This window comes from Equus przewalskii, chromosome 17 (genome assembly GCF_037783145.1).
Source record: "Equus przewalskii isolate Varuska chromosome 17, EquPr2, whole genome shotgun sequence".
Classification (NCBI taxonomy): domain Eukaryota; kingdom Metazoa; phylum Chordata; class Mammalia; order Perissodactyla; family Equidae; genus Equus; species Equus przewalskii.
In genome coordinates this window covers 68409639-68415638 of record NC_091847.1, presented here as the reverse complement: position 1 = coordinate 68415638, position 6000 = coordinate 68409639, and the positions used below count along the sequence as shown (strand labels likewise).

The window sequence follows — 6000 nt, the reverse complement described above, 5'->3', positions numbered from 1 at the left end:
TCATCCAGAACGTGTCCAAGTTCCGGGAGCACAGGTCATCTGACAAGTCTGGTGCTGACGGGCAGAAACTCCCGGTGGGCCTTTGTAAGGATGAGCCTTTTGTTGAACAGCAGGCAAAGCGACCTGGGCCCAGTTCCCAGATCCTGTAGCGCAAGGAAGACTCGTTCCTGTGCCAACTCCAGCAGCACAACGCTGGCGTTTGCAGCCCAGAAGAAAGAATCACGGATGGCATGGCGCCCAGCTCCGCCTGCGGGTCTGCTGTCCCATGGCCAGACCCACAGGGACAGTCCCAAGCTGCGCCTTCCCACCCACGTGCAGGCCTGCTCCTCGGGGCCTGAGCAGACGCAGCAGGTCCGCGCAGTCTGCTGCTCGCGCTCCTTCTTGTGCAACTGAAAGCAACGATCGTTGACAGTTCCAACCGTCCTTGCTCAGTGGCTGTTTTCAACTGGAAAATCACAGTGCCCCAAGTCAAGGAAAGGCCCAAGTGAGGGACAGCAATCGAGCTCCTGGCCCTACCACACCCAGGGCATCTCCAACCCTTCTCCTGCTTGAGGCTAAGGAGGGAAAAAAATGAGAGGTGTACTTTCATGAGAGCTTCTGTTAGGCTGCTTGGTTAACCCCGCTGGTGGTGGTGCCTGCATTCTTTTGGTCTTTTTCATAGAAGAGAGTATAACCAAAACAACAATATATTTGTTTTTACTAGTTCTTTAAGTTTTACATAGAAAGATAAAGTTTGGGTATTTACAATTTTTTTCTTTACTAAATGCAGTTCTAAAGCTATGAATGCTTTATTCTTAAACCTCTTATTGATAAATTATTTGCAAGTTTACAGTGTAGTAGGTTATTATTATTGGTGATGTTGTTTACATATAGTGTTTTGGTGGAAATGCAAAATTTCAAATTCAAAAGGGGGAAAAAACACCACCTTAACCCTGGCGAGACCTGGAAATCACCTTAACTAAGCAATACAATTAGCATCGCTAATAGTGGGACAACATGACGTGTTGATCCATGCATGTGATGCAATATGAACTACACAGCACTAGCTATTAAATATTATGGCCAAAAATGTTTCAAATAAATCCAGTTAAGCTTATAAATTTATTTTCTAATTTACAGAAATACTGAAGACAGAGATCCTGGCAAAACAATACCTACCACAAGGAAACAGGAATGAAGAAGGAAATTGAGAATGCCGGACCTTCTAAAACCTTAAGCATGGGCCTCAGGCCTACAGCATCCCGTGGAAGTTTAGTAGGTTTGCACAATTTCAGACCTCATGCTGGACTGACCAAATGAGAATCTACATATTAACAGATTCCTAGGTAATTCATTGACCACTAAAATTTTATGAGCGCTGATCTACAAGATACCTGACTGAAACTCTTCAAAAATCAGTCTAAGGCCCAGATGGGTTGGTGAATTCTGCCAAACATTCAAAGAAGAAATTATACCAAATCTCTACAATCTCTTTGAGAGGTGAGAAGCAGAAAGAATAGTTCCTAACTCATTCTATGAGGCCAGCATTACCATAACACCAAGACCAGACAGATACATTACAAGAAAAACAAACTAAAGACCAATATCTCTCATGAACATAGATGCAAAAATCCTCAACAAAATATTAACAGATCAAATCCAACAATATATGAAAGGAATTATACACCACGACCAAGTAGGATTTATTCCAGTATGGAAGGTTGGTTCAACATTCAAAAATCAATGTAATCCATAACATCAAGGCTAAAAAAGAAGAATCACATGATCATATCAATAGATGCAGAAAAAGACTTTGACCAAATCCAACACCTCATGATAAAACTCTCAGTAACCTAAGAATAGAGGTGAACTTTCTTAACTTGACAAAGACTATAAAAAAACCCTACAGGTGAAAACATGTGCCATTGTCGTGAATGATGATGGTAAAGGGGGGGAAGCTACACAGGTGTGCAGGTAGAGGTATATGGGAAATCTCTGTATCGCTCCCTCAATTTTGTTGTAAACCTGAAACTTCTCTAAAAAATAGCCTTAAAAAAAGTCAATCTAAAAAACTGTGAGGAACTCTTTAGAATAAAACAAAGATTTAAGAGACATAAAAAATCAAATTTAGTGTTGGAAACAATTCCATCCTGGTTCAAAGAAGTTATAAAATATAAAACATATTATTGGAACAATTTGACTAGAGACGAAGCTTTTAGATGATATTATTGAGGCAATTTGAGTACAGACTAGACTTTAGATGATATTATGGAATATTTAATCTTCTTAGGTGCACTACTGGTATTGTGGTTATGTAGGGGGAGTGTCTATCATGAGGAGATGCATGCTGAGGTATTTAAAGGTGAATTGTCGTAATATCTGTAACTCACTTTCGAATGGTTCAGCAAAATCAAATTTGCAGAGAGAGAAAGCAAAGATAGAAAAATTTCTGGGTTTCTGAAACGTTTACTAGTAAGTTGAAGAAAAGTGAACGGAGATGTCAAAGTATGAGGGGAATGGCTTCATTCCCTAATTACATAAATATACTAGGACTCAAACACCAGAATACTTTTAAAACGTAACATCAAAATATTTTGAACAGTTTAAGTGTGAGTCAATAATATAATTAATAAATTATCCAATTATTTAAAATAGGTGACTTTCATTCCAGCATCAGAAAGCACGCATAGGTGGGGCTGAGACTATAGCTTCAAAACCAAGAATCATACCTCCACTTTCCACAGGCTGGAGAATCAATTCCTTGCACCTACTTCCCCAGATCCAGCGTCAGTGTTACTGTGACCCACAACTAGAGAACAGGATGTGATATATCCTTTGAGTGTGTGGGTGTGAAAAAAGACTGAGAATCAGAGTCCAGAGATTGATACAATTGTACATGGGGATTAAGAAATGGAATCGGACTCGTTATTCTGTTAGACACAAGAAAGTATGTGGTAAAGCAGAATATCTTCTTTTTTTAATATTTTATATAAATGTCTGAAAAGTACAAAGAAACTTATTTTAAAGCACTTCATTTCAACTACTAATTCTCAAAAGGAAAAGGAAATTTTAAAAATATTTATATTTAGTTAAATATAATGATATAATTAGAATGAAATTACCTTATGAAGTTATTACCTTTTTAAAAATTTTGTTGAGGTCATATTGGTTTATACATTGTGTAATTTCAGGTGTACATTATTATATATCAGTTTCTGTATAGACTGCATCGTGCTCACCACCAATAGTCTAGTTTTTCTCAGTCACCATATACATGTGCCTCTTTATCCCTTTTGCCTACTCCCCCACCACTTCCCCTCTGGTACCCACTAATCTGTTCTCTTTATCCATGTGTTTGTTTATCTTCCACATATGAATGAAATCATAGGGTGTTGTCTTTCTCTGGCTTATTTTGCTTGTTGTTGAAAAATGTGTCTATTACTATTTTATTTTTGAAAGAACAATGCAAATACAACTTAAAGTTGTTTTGTGAATGTGTACTAAAAAAATCTTAAAATCATACCAGTAAGGAAGTGTTAATATAGTACCATAATTTTACCATTTCTGCAGACTAAGGATCAATTGTTTTTCTTTATCATAGACTGGTATTGAAGAGCCATGGTGTTTGTTCAGTTAAGTTCAGTAGGGCACAACAGGATGCTTTCCATTTTTATGATCTAAAAACACCAGGAACCATATGTTCAAACTGTTACATACTGTCATTAGTGATCATAGTGGCATTCTTCACATCAACATGTTGAAGCCCTGTCTGCTAGTCTTCCCATTATGAATTATGAATTTAGAGACATATAAATTAATCAGATTATTATTATGACTTACTGACTTTGATATTATTATATAAACTAAGCCCCAAAATATAGAATCATGATTTCCATATCTATTACTACAAAAATATATATGTACAAATACATAAATAGACATATATATATGAATGCATATTAAAAATAAATATAAATCTTGAGCCAGTCTGATGGCCTAGTGGTTAAAGTTCGGTACTCTTACCCTTCGGCAGCCTGGATTCGTTTCACTATGGTAGAACCACACCACTTGTCTGTCAGCTGCCAAGCTGTGGCAGCAGCTTACATAGAAAAACTAGGAGGACTTATAACTAGGATATACAACCATGCACTGGGGCTTTCGGAAGGAAAAAATAAAATAAATATAAATCTCAATTGTCTTGGATAACGCCTAAGGACAGCATAAAATCAAGTAAAACATCCATAGATCTCATTTTTCATTGACTTCAAGACCTGTCATTACTAAATTATAAAATGAATATAAAGTTATAAATTTCATCCTAAAGTACAGGTAAATATCACTGAAGTCACCTAGCCCTCTGAAATTTATTTATAATCAGGTTAATCCCCTTTCTCAATTTCTGTGAGAAACACATCTTTCTTCAAGATATGTATACATATACATGTTTTTCCCTATTTCCAGGGTTGTCACCTTCCCATAGTCACATTGAACTTTTTTCTTCTTGCTTTTCTTTTTTTTTTTTTGCAGATGATTAGCCCTGAGCTAACATCTGTGCCCATCTTCTTCTACTTTATATGTGGGAAGCCTGCTGCAGCATGGCTTGACAAGCAGCGTGTGGGCCCCTGCCGCAGATTCGAATCTGTGAATCACTGGCCACTAAAGCAGAGTAAGCGGACTTAAATACTATGCTACTGGGCCAGCCTTTTTCTTCTTGCTTTAAATTGTTTTTCTTCTTTTCCATTCTACTCAAGGTTTTCCTTTCTTTTTGTTTTTGCTTTTTTAGGCTCCCTCTGTGTTTACCAATACAGGTAATACAAGGTACTTGGTTGTGCAGAGCAACATGGTGAGGTGTGGTCTCAGCTCCAGCTCAGCCTCTAGGCTCTCTCCCCTTCACTCTCACCCTAGTCTTCCTGTTCAAACACATCCACTGAATTCCTGGGTAAGTGTTATGTACAACATTTTCTTTCCCTTTTTTCTATTGTCTTTTGCTGAATCCCTCTCTTCTTACAGAAAATGGCACAAGTTATTTTCCTAGACAAAATTTTTCTCCCACAAAAAGAATTTTTGTGATGTTAAATTATTATTATTAATATTGTTACTAGCATATTGCTTCCAAACTCAGAGCAAACTAGTTACATTTCTTTTTTCTTATCTTTTACTTTATAGGCAAAGATGAAGGCAGGGAGTAAAACGATCAAGAAGTATTTCAAATCAATAGTGTTCAACTTTAGCTTTTGAAAGCCTGGCTTCAAATAAATGTACAATAAATTCTTGATCATTCCTTCTCCCTTCAGTAAGTGTTCTGCATTTAAAGATACAAAAAGGAGTTCATTTTATAATAACCCAGGATTACATAAAAGGGATATACTTTTGGCCTAAGAATGTGTGTGCTTATTAATACTTTTGCTAAATTTAGAAAGAAAAGAAAAACAAGAAATTTGTCTTTAAATGTATAAAAAGTATCAAACTGTTGTATTGTCAGAAATTACCTAATTCGGATGTTCTCAGCAGGTGTGGTATCATGCCATAGACATGATGTACTGGAAATTTCTGGAAGTAACTTGGGGGGTTGCAGCTGACATTTTATGGGACAGGGCCAAGAATAATAGATTTCCCAAAATCCTTGAGTCACTACCACCCAAACAAGAGATATCCTATATCTCCCAGAACTTTTGAACATTCAACCAGCTATCCGTGAAGTGAAAAATACGTATATAATTAACCAAGTATAGAATTTTATTAAACATTTAATGTAAACCAAAGGGGCTTTTTTGCATAGTATATATTGAATTTTCCATTAATGTAATTATTATATAAACCACCAGAATTGTATTTTATTTCATTCAAAATTTTAACAAGAGTTGGTCATCATTCTAGAAAATCGTGTCACCAAAACACCTGCATGTCTATACAGGTCTGCAGTACAATATACTTGACTCGTTCATTAATTCTATATATAGGCAAAGAACCACATTTTCTTATTTAGATGTTTTGGCAGTTTGGCCCAAGCATTTAAATCTT

General features: G+C 36.5%; 1 long non-coding RNA gene across 9 annotated transcripts in view; it reads left to right on the top strand.

Moving 5' to 3' along the window:
- The first annotated feature begins 387 nt into the window (after positions 1-387).
- Positions 388-6000, top strand: part of LOC103549915 (uncharacterized) — a 92111-nt gene continuing 86498 nt past the window's right edge. For 4 of the 9 annotated variants that reach the window (XR_011528839.1, XR_011528840.1, XR_544634.2 and 1 more), the window contains exons 1-4: positions 388-577; positions 1120-1479; positions 4763-4918; positions 5146-5272. This is a non-coding gene — a long non-coding RNA (uncharacterized lncRNA). Of the gene's footprint in view, positions 578-1119; positions 1700-4506; positions 4646-4762; positions 4919-5145; positions 5273-6000 lie in introns of all 9 variants that reach the window. The other 5 variants (XR_011528842.1, XR_011528843.1, XR_011528844.1 and 2 more) reach the window with 2 other exon arrangements.